Source organism: Megascapheus bottae, chromosome 4 (assembly GCF_031878675.1).
Source record: "Megascapheus bottae isolate mThoBot1 chromosome 4, mThoBot2.hap1, whole genome shotgun sequence".
NCBI classification, from domain to species: Eukaryota; Metazoa; Chordata; class Mammalia; order Rodentia; family Geomyidae; genus Megascapheus; species Megascapheus bottae.
Window position 1 is genome coordinate 75257533 of NC_143512.1, and position 17631 is coordinate 75275163.

Genomic DNA, 17631 nt, shown 5'->3' on the forward strand with positions numbered 1-17631 from the left:
AAACAGAACCTGAAAGTTACCTACCAGCTAATCGGGGGAATATCCCACTATATCACATAGGTCAAATCACTGTCAGAGGATGCAAGCATTAAAGAAAGTAGAATATTAGATTTTAATACTTCCTGATGGAATAGTAATATTTTGATGTGAGATAGTTGGATGGATAGTAAATGATAGGTTGAGTCACTTCATTCCCATCAATCTCCTTCAATACAGTCTTTATACCTGGACTGCATGACTATTTGCAAAATTAAATTAGGCATTAAATATTTTCAACTATACTGATGGTGCATTGTTTCAGAGAGAGTATAATTGTAATGGTGATCAAAATGATAACTGTATTGGCCTCAAACAGTTCAGGTACATAGCCTAACTTCTAGAACTGCGGTTTTTGTGCTTTTATTGAAGGAAAATCTGCCGTTTTCATTAAAGTATATATCTATTACTTTTGAAAGACTGCTTTCAACACGTCCAATGCACAGACAGACAAATTTAAGGAGATGAGGATGGAGAATGTAATGCTTGAAGACTGAAGTAGCCACGTGAAGAATATGTGATTAGAAATGTAATTTTAAGATTTTTTAGGCCCAATCTTGCAATTCTTTTTCTGATATGGTATTTTGCATACATTATTAAATATGCTCTGGAGACAGAGAGACAGAAATGGGAGAAGTGTTATCCAGAATGGAGAAAATGTGAGCAAGAGACAATGCTAATCAATAAGCCTGGTTTGATGGTATATGCCTTTAATCAGAATGAGGTAGGAGACATAAAAGGGAGAATGAATGTCAGCGACCAATACAAGGACCATTCCCACGGCTTGTATTTACAAGGCCCTATTCAAAAACTAAATAAGCCCCAAAGAAAAATGAGTCTGACAGAGATTCATCAAAGAAAGAGAACTATAGACCTATTTCTTTGATGAACATCAAATGCAAAACTTCTCAACAAAATACTGGCCCACCGTCTACAACAACTCATCAAAAAATTATACACTATGATCAAACTGGATTCATCACAGGGAGGCAAAGCTGGTTCAACATACGCAAATCAATTAATATAATTCAACACATCAACAGGAGCAAGGACAAAAATCACATGATTGTCTCAATAGACACGGAAAAGGCATTTGACAAGATCCAACACCCCTTTATGTTAAAAGCTCTGGAGAAACTAGGAATCCATGGAACATTCCTCAATGTAATAAAGGCTGTGTGTGAGAAACCCACTGCTAGTATTACACTTAATGGTGAAAATCTAAAGCCATTCCCTCTAAAATCAGGAATGAGACAAGGATGCCCACTCTCTCCACTACTCTTTAAAATAGTAGTAGAATTCCTAGCCAGTGCAATAAGGCAAGAAGCAAGCATAAAGGGGATCCAAGTAGGGAAAGAGGAAGTAAAACTATCCCTCTTTGCAGATGACATGATTCTGTATTTAAAGAATCCCAAGCTGATTCAAAACTTTGGAAGAGTAGCAGGCTATAAAATTAACCCTCAAAAATCAACTGCCTTCCTTTACGCCAACAGTGAGAGGAATGAGGCAATAATCAGGAAAGAAACTCCTTTCACAATAGCCTCAAAGAAAATAAAGTACCTAGGAATTAGCTTAACTAAGAATGTAAAGGACCTTTTTGATGAAAACTTTAAAACCCTAAAAAAGGAAATTAAAGCAGAACTAAGGAAATGGAAAAACCTTCCATGATCCTGGATTGGAAGAATCAACATTGTGAAAATGACAGTCTTGCCAAGAGCTATCTACAAATTCAACGCAATACCCATCAATATCCCAATTGCATTCTTTAAAGAAATAGAAGAGGCAATTCAAAATTTCATATGGAATAATAAAAGACCCCGTATAGCAAAAACACTTCTTAGCAGAAAGAACAGCGCTGGAGGAATTTCAATTCCAAACTTTAGACTCTATTACAGAGATATAATTCTCAAAACAGCTTGGTACTGGCACAAGAACAGGCTTGAAGACCAATGGAATAGAACTGACCACCCAGATATTAAACCACAGACCTATGGCCACCTAATCTTTGACAAGGGAGTCAAAAAAATAGAATGGAAGAAAGACAGCCTCTTCAACAAGTTGTGCTGGCAGAACTGGTTAAGCACCTGCAGAAAACTAAAGTTGGATCCTTCTTTGTCACCCTGCACTAGAATTAACTCCAAATGGATCAAAGACCTGGAGGTAAAAGCTGACACACTGAAAACTTTACAAGAAGGAACAGCAGATACACTAGGCCTCCTTGGCACAGGTCGAAACTTTCTTAATAAGGACCAAGAATCACAACAAATCAGAGAAAGGCTGGATAAGTGGGACTGCATTAAACTGCAGAGCTTTTGTATGGCAAAGGACATAGCTAGTAAATTAATTAGGAATCCTACAGAGTGGGAGAAGATCTTCACCAACCAAACAACAGACAAAGACCTCATATCTAAAATATATCAACAACTCAAAAAATTGAATCACTCCAAAACTAATCTCCAAAGTAACAACCATCCCATTAAAAGATGGGCCAAAGACTTAAAGAGAGTCTTTTCTGAACAAGAAACAAAAATGGCCTATAGACACATGAAGAAATGCTCAACATCTCTGGTCATAAAAGAAATCAAATCAAAACAACTCTAAGATTCCACCTCACTCCAGTTAGAATGGCCAGGATCAGGAAAACGAATAATAACAGATGCTGGAGGGGATGTGGCCAGGAGGGATCACTACTACACTGTTGGTGGGAGTGCAAACTCGTTCAACCACTATGGAAAGCAGTATGGCAGTGCCTAAAAAGGCTAAACATAGAACTCCCCTATGACCCAGCAATTCCACTACTTGGTATTTACCCAACCATCCAGAAACAAGGGCATACTAAATCCACTAGCACAACAATGTTCATTGCAGCATTATTCACCATAGCAAAGATATGGAACCAACCTAGATGTCCCTCAGTTGATGAGTGGATCAACAAGGTGTGGTATTTTTACACAGTGGAATTCTATGCTGCTGTCAGAAAGAATGACATGGACCCATTTGTTAGGAAATGGAAAGACTTAGAAAAAATCATAATAAGTGAAGTAAGCCAGACTCAAAGGAACTTAGGCTCAATGGTTTCCCTCATTTGTCATAATCAGTAGAAACCTTGGGCTCTACTAGCAGAGATCTGCAATAGAGCAAAACCTTGATACATAAGGCCATATAGTATGAAGCTAATTGAAAGGACCTCCAGAATATTGAAACAAAAGCCATATAACGAATGATTGTTGTTCTTAATGTACTATGTTATCCCTCATCTCCTTTGCTGTCCCTTGGGTATCTCATATTGTTACAGTATCTCACTTTGTTATCTGATATTCTGAATTTATCTGAAACTTGATAGGGAAGGGGGGAAAACCAATATGGGGAGTGGGTGGTGGGTGGGGTGAGGGTAATGGGTACCAAGACATGTGAAAGGGTATCAATGTATGTGAATTAATGCACCTTCCATCTGGCAAATATCATGTAACCCTTTTATTAATTACAATAAAAATATATTAAAAAAGAAAAACGAGTCTGACTAGAATCATGGTTCAAGTGTAAAAGCAGATAGCATTTCTACAAAAAAAGGAAATATTTACCATTTTTAGTGTAGATTTTTCACAATGGCTTTGAAAACAGGCTACTATTTATCATGCAGCACAACCATTGAAACCTTTCTGTACAAAAAAACCTTGATTTTGAGTTACACAGTAGAAATTCAATGATTTTCTTTTCTTCAATTCCTGAAGTTTCTCTTTTCCTATACTGTATGTAATTCGGTTGATAAAATGTCAAAATTGATTTTCTATGGTTCATATCTTTTCCACAATTTTAATCTTTGTTATTTGATTCTGTGTTCTGGGGAATTCCGTCGTACATTTCCCCGAAGCATTTCTATTGTTTTATGTCCTGTACTGATGACAGCCGTTTTTAAGCCACCACTTCTCCTATTTTGTATATGTTCCTATTATTTCCATTTTCACTGCTTTTTATTACTTTGTGTTAATATTTTATTAGCTTACCTGTTCCTGTATATTTTTAACTTCCTGTTTTCCTTTCATATCTTGTGATTTATTCAATGATTCCTTGAAGATTCTCAATTCTTAATGCTGATAAATTTTGAGTCACCAACATCAAGTTATGTCTGTAAAATTCAGGATCCAAATTTGTAGCGATGACTTGTGGATAGGACAGATTTTTACTGGAACACTAAAAAAATACAGTCTATAAAATTCATGAAAATCTGTGTAATAATAAATTTGTAAAGTTTTGTGCACAAATAAATTAATAATATTTGAAATGAAGAATGAAGGAATAGCTAATGCCATAATGACATTTAGAACATTGGGATTCGGAGACTGAATAGAAAACCAGCAAATGCTAAGCAGACTAATGTGCATGTCAATGACGACTCTGGAGTGGAGAATACTGCTGTGTCCTATGACCTCAGATGTTTACTTAGTACATACTTACTACATACTAACTTAAAATTGGCTTCATATATTGCCCTTCAAATAGTCAGAAAGCAATAAATGTAATGATATATTTTATGCTTTTAATCTTTCAGAATTATCATAAAAGTAAAAAATATAAATTGGCACATAATAGAAATATCTTCACTCCTATTTTGTCACAAAATATTCATAATAGGTAAACTATGTATGCAGATAATGTACCCAACAACAAAGGAATGGATAAAGAAAATGTGTTACGAATACAAAATTGAGTATCATTTGGCCATCAAAAAATAAAATGATGTCATTTAAAGAAAAAATATGGAGCTATAGATTATGATTTTAAGAGAAATAATTAGGAAATATCACATTTGTCTAAATTTTAGTGTCTACATCTTATAAGAGTGGGTATGGACTGGCGAGAGGATGTAGGAAAAGGAAGCCAGTAAGAGGTGAATGAAGAAAACTGATGGATAAGATCACAAAATAAATATACAAAAAGCCATAAAGAGTGGCTGGGAGTTTCTCCTAGTGGTAAAGTGCTTCCTAGCATGCACGAAGACCCAGATTCAATTCCTCAGTAGCACATACATAAAAAAGCTAGAAGGGGTGCTGTGGCCCAAGTGGTAGAGCACCAGCCTTGAGGAAAGACCAAGAACAGTACTCATTCCCTGAGTTCAGTACCCAGCACTGGCAAAAAAGAAGAATGGCATAATGAAAATCCATCCCAAATATTGAGAAAAACTCTTTTTTCATATACTTTTTATTGTAATTAATTGAAGGGTTGCATTATATTCACCAGATAGAAGGTACATTACTTCACAAATATTGATACCCTTTCTCATGTCCTGGTCCCCATTTCCCTCCCCCCTGCCCCTGCACAACTTGATTCCCCCCCTTCTGCTCCTATTTCAAATAACCAAATAAGCATATATAACAAGGTGAATAATAGCTGAGAACTAACAATGAGAAGTTATAGTGAGCCACATATCATCTAAATGATTTAATTGTATTGAATATTTTAATAATTATAGGCTTTATAAAATGGGTAAAATTGCTATCCCTAATGGACAAATGAAGATAATAAATTAATGACATTGACTCATCAGCGGTCTTATGAATAGTTAGTATCAGAGTCAAGAGTCAAAAAAGGAATAACATTACTGAGCTCATGGTCTTTTTGACTGTACATGTCTCATCAAGCATACAAATGATGAAATAAAGGCAAACCAACAACTGGATTACTTTTATATTAATATTTTGAATTTTTCATCATCTTCCCCAAATTTCTTGCCACAAAGAAGTAAATAGTCTGTGCAGGAAAGGTTAGAAGAATGAGTTTGAAAATGTCTCATTACTGCTAGGGAAGCCTAGAAGAAAGAACAACATATAGATGAACTTTAAGTAAATATCTCAACGAATGGGCCTGAACTGTCCATTTTATTAAAAATAGTGGCCAATTTTTAATGGTGGAAAGAAGAATGTTTATAAAATGAACTTATCAGGACATACTTGATATGACCATATTTTAATTAAACCTAGCATTCATGAATTTATGTGATCAGTTGGGTGCAAAATGAATTGAGGCAATTTGTAAAATCTGTGACAGGAAAAGTGTAAATGAGACAGTCCAAAGCTGGACAGTTGCCATTGCGATGCATGTGTACATAAACATGATTATCGATCTGAAACTAAAATATCTTCTGAGGCAGGAGAAAAAAAATGTATTTAAATGTTTCTCGAGGAAACATGTATTTTGTTATTTTGTTGATGATTTACACCTTTCACTTTATTTTGTTAGGAAAATTTGGGTATGAGTAACACCTGTGATTCAATATAATCTATTTTCATATTCTAGTCTGTCACAGTTGATAGTGATGGAATTCTCTTTCATAACTATGTGTCATAGTGTTAAGAAAATATTTAATATAGAAGCAAGTATGGAGTGATATTTCTCATTGTGGTTGATTTAGAGCTGACAAACAAGATTTGTAAGTAGAGCAGAAATGCCTAATGAAGACTAAGCTTTTCTTATGGTGATTTTAAGTGTTAATTTATGTATGTGCATTTGTGGAAAGTGAACAATGAACCTACTGAGATTGGTACAGGAAGGAGGAAAGGAGATTGCACCTCATTATAATACTTAAATTTTTATTTTCTAAATGTTTTATTTATTTATTTGTTCAGTTGAAGGGCATGAGCTCTGGGCCTGGATACTGTCCCTGAGCTCTTAAGCTCAAGGCTAGCCCTCGACCACTTGAGTCACAGCTCCGCTTCCAGTTTTCTGGTAATTAATTGGAGATAAATGTCCCATGGTCTTTCATGCCTGGGCTGGCTTTAAACTGTGATTATCAGATCTCAGACTTGTGAACAGCTAGGATTAAAGGCGTGAGCTATCAGATGCCATGCTATGATACTTTAATATGGTAGTCTGCTGGTGACTCAAGCCTGAAATTCTAGTTACTCTGGAGGCTGAGATCTGAGGATCACAGTCACAGCTAGCCTAGGTAGAAAAGTCTATGAAATTGTTGTTTCTGATCAATTCTTCTGCCCTAAAAAAAGCCTGTCTTGAAGCTGTGGCTCAAGTGGATGAGCAATAGGCATAAGTAAAAGAAGCTAAAGGACAGAATCGAGACACTGAATTCAAAACATACACACACACACACACACACACACACACACACACAATGAAGAAGTGAAAATCTTGAGGTGAGTCAAAAGAAAAATATTTTGAGGAAGTATACTGACCTTGAAGAATACCCTTCATAAACTGGAGATTATCCGCAGAAGGAATACATTCTTCATAGCTATTGTTATCATTCCAGTTTGCATGTAAATAAAAGATGACAAACTGGTTTCTCCTCCTGTTGGAAACTCTCTAATACTATCACTCCACACATGCCGAATAATATGTAAATCTGCAAGCATTATTAAATGAAAAATAGATGAGAATGATTTAACTATTTTTTTCAAAAAGGAGTGCCATTTACAAAACTGATTTTTTTAAAATTTTTTATTATCAAGGTAATGTATAGAGGGGTTACAGGTGCATTTGCCAGATAGTAGGTGCATTACTTCTCACACATTGATTTATGTCCCAAGTTTTTTTTTAATTCTTCACACAATGACTGCAATAGTACATCTTAAGATTATATAATGAAATATATATTACTACACATAAAGTGTATCACTTAATAATTAATAGTGAAAAAATAAAATTTGAGCTCAGAGGTATCAAAGATTTTATCTTGGTTTGCAGTGTTCATGTATTTAAGAGATTTAACCTGGTTGTTAACTAGGTATTAAGGGATGCTTCTTTTGTAGAGGAGTTGTAACAATTTTTTAAGGTATTATATGAAAAACATGAGTGAAGAAACAGTTTTTCATGGATACTGATTCAGAGAAGGCTAAAAATCATGTTCAAGATACACAGGAAATTAAGTTCTACTTTAAACATTAGTATTCCTGCTCAAAGTTGTTTGAAATGTCAGGAAGTTGACACTGAGATTTTATAGGTGAATTTATACATGTAAAACATTTCAACAAGATGAATAATTTATCCTGAGATTGTCTACAGTAAACTGAGAGTAAACAGGCTGAGAGGGAGCCAAAATGAGGCACAGCTGGCTGAAGAACAGAGAAGTCAGAAGGGGAGAGTCCAACTACAACAATGAGATACTTTGAGCAGGAGTGGCTCCCATTTAACTTTATGAATGGCTTGAGAACTAAACATCTACCAATGTAAGCAAATGGACATTTTATTAAACATAGTTATTTTATTATAAATATGTTTTATCTTTGTTCATTTCCATGTTTTACAAATCCAAGAGCTTTGTTTTTCTATGAATTTTGTTTTACCACGAGAGTTTTATAATCTCTATTTTCCTATAAATATTTAACATACAGTGGAAGAAAATATCAGTTTAATCCTACCAATAACTTTTTGCTTTTATTTCAATGTCTAGATTGTGATATCCAGAGTCAAACAAGATGCTTAGCAATCTACTCTGTTCTCAAGTGTCATATCTTAAACAATATTCTATAGTTATTCTAGTGATAGTTTTTGCATCGACTCAGCCTATGGAATAAAAAGTTTATTTTTCTCCTGATCTTTATAATCTCAAATCTTATGTATATTTTATCCTAAGGTACAATCGCAATGTCAATATTTTTATTATAGTATATAAATATTAACAGATGATCCACATAATCTACTATTATTTAAATGACCTCACATTTTGTGTTACTTGGCACTAACAATAGTATTGTTTTCATTATTTTATCTAATTTAAAGCGTTATTTCAATCTCTCCAAACATCAGAAGTTCTTTGTCAATTTTTTATTCTCAGCACTTGTCCATTCTGTTTTAACTCCCTATTTCCTATCTGGTTCTTTTCTTTTAAATGCCTTTTACTCATTTGTCTGAATGGAATCTACTCTCAAAACTTTCATTAGAAAGGAGAAGTAGGAAGTGACATTGATTAAATAATATATGCTTGAAAACTGTTTCACTTTTGGTCGAAAAAGTATCTCTGTGTAAAGCTAACTTACACACATCTTCTTTACCTTTTTCAATAATTGTAGTTATACTTACTCATCTTTTTGTTACTTTTCAGGGAAATTGGGCAATGAACAAAATTTAATTTCTAACTTTTTTTGGAAGCCCCTAAGGACTAGTATATCTAAATGCTTAGATATACTAATGTGCTCTAGAATAGGACTTTTTCCAGCTATTTATTTAGTTAGTTACATTTTCTGCACTGATTAGATTAGACCAATTACATGCTAATTATATGACACACATGTATCTCATATCCCTGGATTAGTGATTGAGACATTAGACTATGTACACATGAATTGATAATATATGCTTTCAAAAGGAATATCACATGTAGTCATTTATCCCATTTTGAACCATTGCATAAGAATAGAGCAAAAGATATTTAAGAATATTTTGAGTAGATATCTATTGGAGTTAAGATTAATAAAAATTGTTCAAGGCCAAAAGTTCAAAGATAAATAAAAATTGAGTTTACTCTCAATTACCAAATTCATTTTAACACATAATTTTATGTGAACAATATAGGTATCTTTTCTTAGTATTCTGTGGTTCTTTTTACAAATGTCTCTATGAGGCACATTTCATTTGAGTAGCATTTTTGGAATACAAGCATGAACTTAGATGTTTAGTACATAGTAAGAATGTAAAAAACATGTTTGTCACTGCATTTTCTGTTTTTTTTTTTAAGATACATTCAGTTGTTGATTTTGAAGTTTTTTCTGAGTCTGACACACTTGACTGTTATAGTTCTTTAATAAATGACATATCTACATTGTTTTGTCCTTAGAATTGCTACCAATAGTTTTTGGAGCATATAATTTATTAACCATTTAGATTTTTTCCTTCTTAGTTTATCTATTATTAATATTAAATGTCATTTATGAGGACATTATTTGAATTTCTCAAACTAGATCATCTGAGCATCTTCCACCAAACATTTTCTTTTTTCCAGCAGAATGATCACATTATGGTTTGTTTCGATCACTGCAGGAGGTCAGACACTTGCTCCTACACATATTCTCTTCTAGAATCTCATGTTATTTTTGATGAAGTCTGTTTCCTGTTCTTTTTTTAACTGCTGAAGAAATTTTCTTCATATCTAGTCTTCAGAGCATTTCTTTTTCTATTATGATAATATGAACTTCTCTGAAGATATTTTATGTAACAAGATTTTTTTTGTGGGTCATAGGGCTTGAACTGGGCCTGGGTGCTGTCCCTAAGCGCTTAGGCTCTAGAGTACTACCCTACCTTTGAGCCAGGCCCCACTTCACATTTTCTAGAGGTAGATTGGAGATAAGAGTCTCAGGTCCTTATATGCCCTGGCTAGATTTTGAACTTTGATCCTCACATCTCAGTCTCATGCAAAGCTAGGATTACAGGCATAAGCCACCAAGCCCAAGGTAAGGAGATATTTTTAAATTAACAACTTCTTTCTTCAAATCCAACTTTAAAGAATACACTTGGGATTAAGTTTTAATAAGTAATTTTGAGAATCCACAAATATTTGGTTGTATGAAAATTACATGATATTCAACTTGATTCTTTTTATATATTGTGTTTTTTTGTGGGGATAATGCTTAGAGGGCTTACAGTTACATTTGTCAGTTAATAGGTACATTACTTCTTGAACATTGATACCCCTTCTCGTATTTTTCTCCTACTTTCCCTCCCCCTCAACTTGATTCTTGATATTCAAACTGGTTCTTGACTTAAAGTTGCTTTAAGTAATTAACTAGATGATATTCTGAATATATGTTCAATTTGAAATATAAACTTTAGCATACTACTAAATGATAGACAAAACTTCAAGTAAAAACATTCAAAATTATTATTTTTAAATAATCTTCGACTCTCATATTTATTGAACTTATTTATATAATGTATACAAGTTAATTGAATTCAGTATGCATATGGATGTATCATCTCCATTCTATTGTCCCATTGTTGCTATCAAATTAATTACTGAATGCACCCAGGAATATGACTGTAAAGACATAATTTAATTATTAAAATACAAAATTATCTCCAGAAAATTTAAAAGTAAACTATATACTATATATTCTGTATTAAAGATAGTGATTTAGAATACTAAATACACAAAAATGGTAACATGCAGATATTTTACTTACAGTAATCTGCAAGTATTCACATGTCCCTTTTTAAAATATTTTAACAATAAAACAGGGTATCAGGAATTTTGCTGACCTAGCTGTCTGGTGAGTTGTTCTGGTCTGGATAAAATGGATGGTCATCCAGTTGAAGAGACAGTTGCAATAAATCAAATCTGTCAGGATTAGGTCCTGGATGTCAGATCATGTTTATCCGACATGGTTACAGACCAAAGCCTATGTTGTAGGTTAATACAAAAATTCAGTGCAGTATCTTGCACACAGCAGGAACTTAAAAATGAACACACAGCTACAACTAAGAACCTCTGGATTCCATTTGACAGCAATATGTCAGCGTCTGCTTCACTCCCAGCCCATTTTCTGTTACAGGTCTTTTTTTAAAAAACATTTTCTTAGAAACTTTTTTTAGAGCTTCTTGTTTTCTGTGAATTTTCTTCTTCTACTCATTATTTTGTTTGTTTTATGATACTGAGGATTTAAACTAGGACTCTGTGTATTCTAGCAAGTTGCTACCTTAATTCAATGTTTTTCATTGTAAGTGCTTATTAATCTAAATTCTATGTGTCTGTCTATCTATTTATCTACATATCTATCTATAGTTCCTCTATATAAAGATAGTTACCCTATAAAGATATAGAGTTGCTTTTTCTATATGTATATATATAGTATAAAAATATACATAGTATATATAGATGTTTGTATATTATATACAAGTGTTTTAGATATACTATATATACAATGAATATATATCAAAATGTATATGTAAATGAAAAATAAGGAAAATTATTTAATTTTAATGCACAAATTATATATGTTATATCTTAGGGTTTATTTATTATGTATACTTCCATACATATAAATGAAATCTAATAAGCACTCTCAATATCAAGGAAATAATCAGTAGTAAACTGTATAAGATCTATCAATGGTAAACCACATGAACTAGTAAAACCTTCCAACCAACAAAGTTAAAAATGGAAGATGATCCCATCAATAAAAAGATGAATATTTACATATTTAGCAATAATTAATAATATTAATAAGTTTTCCTGTGGCTCCAGTGTATTCCCAAATCAGTGCATTTTATTAAATTTGCATTTTTACTCTAAAACCCCATATACAAGCAATAAATCTAATGCAGTATGAAAATTCTGAAAGTATACACAATGACTTTTTTCTTTTAATTTTTATTGGAATTAATAGAAGGGTTACATTACATTCACCAGATAGAAGGTGCATTACTTCACAAACATTGATACCCTTTCTCATGTTTTGGTCCCCAATTCCCTCCCCCAACCCCTACCCCTCATCTTGTTCTCCCCCTTTCCCTGTTTGATTTCAAATAACCAAATAAGCATATATAAAATATATCAGATAACAAGGTGAAATACTGTAATAATGTAGGATAATCAAGGGACAGAAAAAGAGAAGAGAGATAACATAGTACATTAAGGACAACAATCACTCATTATATGTCTTTTGTTTCTATATCCTTTCATTGTTTCCATATCCTTTCTTTGTTTCTATGGCCTTTCATTTAGCGTAATCCTATACGGCCTTATGTATCTAGGTTTTGCTCTATTGTAAATCTCTGCTAGGAGAGCCCAAGGTTTCTACTGATTATGACAAATGAGGGAAACCATTGAGTCTATGTTTCTTTGATTATGGCTTACTTCATTTAATATGATTTTTTTTCTAAGAAATAATCACACTGACTTTTAAGATTTGAGGGAAGGAAGGAAGAAAGGAAGGAAGGGTGCAAGGAAGGAAGGAAGGAAGGAAGGAAGGAAGGGAGGGAGGAAGGCAGGCAGGCAATGGATAATGTTTCATGTCTGTTATTCCAGCTGTTCAGGAAGTGGAGCTTGAGAGGATTATGGTTGGAATCCAGCTCAAGCAAGAAGTTTGTGTGGCTCTCCAATATCAATGCATTCAACCAGCACCATACTTTCTGTCTGCAACACCATTTACATGTGAAGTGCTGCTATGGGAATCATGGTCTGAAACTAGCTTCAAAAATGTATGAGATATCTAGGTTGCTTCCATACCTTTGCTATGGTAAATAGTGCTGCAATGAACATTGTTGTGCTAGTGGATTTAGTATGTCCTTGTTTCTGGATGATTGGGTAAAGGCCAAGTAGTGGAATTGCTGGGTCATAGGGGAGCTCTATGTTTAGTCTTTTGAGGAACTGCCATACTGCTTTCCACGGTGGTTGAACAAGTTTGCACTCTCACCAACAGTGTGGTAGTGATCCCTCCTGGCCACATCCCCTCCAGCATCTGTTGTTATTAGTTTTCTTGATCCTGGCCATTCGAACTGGAGTGAGGTGGAATCCTAGAGTTGTTTTGATTTGCATTTCTTTTATGACCAGAGATGTGGAGCATTTCTTCATGTGTCTATAGGCCATTTTTGTTTCTTGTTCAGAGAAGACTCTCTTTAAGTCTTTGGCCCATCTTTTAATGGGGTGATTGTTACTTTGGAGATTAGTTTTGGAGTGATTCAATTTTTTGAGTTGTTGATATATTTTATATATGAGGCCTTTGTCCGTTGTATGGTTGGTAAAGATCTTCTCCCACTCTTTAGGCTTCCTAATTAATTTACTAGCTATGTTCTTTGCCACACAAAAGTTCTGCAGTTTAATGCAGTCCCACTTATCCAGCCTTTCTCTGATTTGTTGTGATTCTTGGTCCTTATTAAGAAAGTTTCGACCTGTGCCAAGGAGGCCTGGTGTATCTCCTATTCCTTCTTGTAAAGTTTTCAGTGTGTCAGCTTTTACCTCGAGGTCTTTGATCCTTTTGGAGTTAATTCTAGTTCAGGGTGACAATAAAGGATCCAACTTTAGTTTTCTGCAGGTGCTTTAACCAGTTCTGCCAACACCACTTGTTGAAGAGGCTATCTTTCTTCCATTCTAGTCCCTCAGTTGATGAATGGATCAACAAGATGTGGTATTTGTATACAATGGAATTCTATGCTGCTGTCAGAAAGAACAACATCGCCCCATTTGTTAGAAATGAAAGACTTAGAAAAAATCATATTAAGTGAAGTAAGCCAGACTCAAAGGAACTTAGGCTCAATGTTTTCCCTCATTTGTCATAATCAGTAGAAACCTTGGGCTCTCCTAGCAGAGATTTGCAATAGAGCAAAACCTTGATACATAAGGCCATATAGTATGATGCTAAATGAAAGGACCTCCAGGATATAGAAACAAAAGCCATATGATGAATGATTGTTGTCCTTAGTGTACTATGTTATCTCTCATCTCTTTTACTGTCCCTTGGTTATCTCATATTCTTACAGTATCCCACTTTGTTACCTGATATATCAGATATATTTGTATTTGGTTATTTGAAATTGGAAGGGAAGGGGGAAAACAAGATGAGAGGTGGGGAGGTAGGGAAATGGGGATCAAGACATGTGAAAAGGTATCAATGTATGTGAATTAATGCACCTCCTATCTGGCAAATATCATGTAACCCTTCTATAAATTACAATAAAAATATGAAAAAAATGTATCTGAAATGATCTGAAGCATAATTAAACCAAAGATGTCTAAGAGTATGGCCCAAGTGGCAGAACACTTGTCTAGCCAAAGTAAGGACAGAAACTCAATCCCCAGTATTGACAAATTTAGAAAAAGAACAAGCATGTGAAATGTCTTAATTAGATTAGTGTAAATATCAAACATATCAATTGAAAGGAACTGGAATTCAGAACTAGAGCTGTTCATAATGCTCAGTCCATAGCACTGTGGACATAAAATTCATTAAAAGAATAAAAGAAGTAGAATTGGTACTGGAGCATCTGGAAGACCATGAAGAAAATAAATGACCTTAAATTAGCTACTCAGGAGGCTGAGATCTGAGGATGGTGGTTTGAAACCAGTCTGGACAGAAAAGTCCTTGTGAGACTTTTATCTCCAATTAAACACTCAGAAAATCGAAGTGGAGCTGTAGCTTTAATGTGATAGAGTACTAGCCTTGAGCAAAAAAGAGCTCAGAGAATGTCCCTGTGCCTTTCATTCAACTCCCACCACTGACAGAAAGAAAAAAAGCAAAGGAAAGTAAAGAAAAAGAAAAGTTACCTTGATTTTTACTCAACTTAACAGAAGTATTTCTTCAAGATTGCCAGTATAGGATATTTCTTATGAAGGATCTTCATAAGTTGAATTAAACTAATATTTAATACAAAATAATTTAATAACAAGATAGTTAATCAAATTTAATCAAAATAAAGACAACTGCTTTCAAAAAGCATCATTGAAAAAAGTCAAACATAAATTACAGAAACTGAAAGACCATTTATTATGTATCTCAAAAATAAATGGCATATGTAATGCATTTTTAAAATCTCCTTTGAATTCATGAGTATTTATATTTGCCAATTTAGTATATATTCAAGGTGACCACCTTCCTCACAAAAAGATACAGTAATCCAGAAATGGGTGATTTGCACCAATACATGGGAAGTTGCTTAACAGAATTAATTTTCAAAGAAAAGACAAAATTATTGCCATGACTAAATGCAGGATACGCAAAGATTTTTCCACATATTGGCTTAGATAAGGACCAAGTGCAATGCCATATATTGTTGATTGGAAGTTAAGTACCATGAGGGGCTTCAATTTGCCTACCATAGTTGTATGAGAATATTTACAGCAACCTTAACCATATAACTAAGAATTGAAGCAGGCATTAAATTTTTCTCAAGTATCAAAGGTCTGTAACTTCCTCATCATTAAAAAAATACATTCATCAAGAATACTTGTCTAAATATGAAAAACTAGATTAATATAGTTAAGGCATCATATAGAACATGTAATAGAGTAAAACATTTCTGAAATCAGTTTCAGACATTGTAAAATGGGCTTGTAATTCCAGCTTCTTGACAGATGGAGACAATAATTTGGGGATGGAGGCTAAACTTGGAAAACTTTGATAACTGTTTGTCTCCCAATACAAGATAGGCATGGCTTTACATGACTGTAATTCTACCTTCTCAGAAAGTAGAGGTAGAAGGATCTGAGTCTGAAGCTAATTTACTCAAAATGTGATATCCAGCCTAGAAAACTAGCTAAAAGCCAGAAGCCTGGAGGTACAGCTGAAGAGAAAAAGTGTTTGCAAGCTCTGAGTTTAAACCTCAGTACTATAAGACAAAATTATAACAAGTTGTATATTTTAATATGAGTGTATATTGAGATATGTCTGCTTTTTCTTCATTAATAATCATTTGTTAATATATTATAATATTGTTATACAGCATGAAATCTAAAGCTGTACTTCATTATTTTTTTTGATAGGTTTAAGTTGTTAATAATTGCTGGTTAAGCCTGGAGTGGTGGCTCATGCCTGTAATCCTAGCTACTTAGGAGGCTGAGATCTGAGGGTCAAGGTTCATAGCCAGCCTGGGCACAAAAGGACCTGAGACTCATCTCCAATTAACCTCTAGAAAACGGGAAATGGAGCCTGGCTCATAAGGGTTGTAGCCTAAAGAGCTTAGGGACAGCGCCCAGGCCAAAATCAAGCCCCATGTCCCACACACACACAAAAAAAATGCTGGTTAAGGTCATCACTTTGCTCATGATTTGTTTATAAATATCTTTATGAAGTAAGTTCCATTATGCTTTTTGCTTATTCGTAAAATGGGAACTCCCGTTGGGTTTTTATCTGACTTTTTCTTCTATCCCTGCAGGACCATAAGCTCAAAAATCAGTGAAGTTTTTTTTGCTATTATTTTTCGTTTTGCTAATTTTTTTTTATCAAATGTTTTTCTCCCAGTGGTATTTGACATGCTTCAACATTTTCATTTTCTTAAACTTGTCTATTCTGTTGATTTAGGTGATTCCATTTGTATGAAGTCAGCTTTCCTCTGTGAATATATTTTGTCACTTTTAATGCCGTCTTTCATGCCATACATCTCTTATAGACAGATCTTTAGGTTATCTTGAAGACTTCTGCCATTCTGGCTGCTCAGATTCTAGGTGATTTTATCTGAATGACTTTATCTAATTCCATGTCTTCCAACTGCAAAGCCATTGCAACACTGATTCATACTTTTCAGATAATTTTTAGTAGGTGACAAGTGATAGCTATTGCCAGGCATTCTGCACACTAGCTGGGTTTCATTAGTGACCTTGGCCCTTTCAAAAATTCATCTCACTATCAGTGAAGAATATGTCGTAATTCTGAACAATTATTTTCCTTTCTGAATAATTATTTTTTCCAAGTTCAAGAAAATCTTCCTTCATATTTTAAATATTTATCTCTCATTATTACTTCTACTCTATTTTCATTAAATTTAGTAATGTCTAATTACTGCTGGTCTTACTTGATTTTATGTACTAAACAGAATGCCACGGAAAGAGTGATTAAGAAAAAAAAGATATTCAGGCGTTCATAGTTTTAAAGACTGATAATCCCAAGACAGCAGGTTCCATATGCTAGATGGCTGGTGAGGGCCCAATCTTTACTTGCA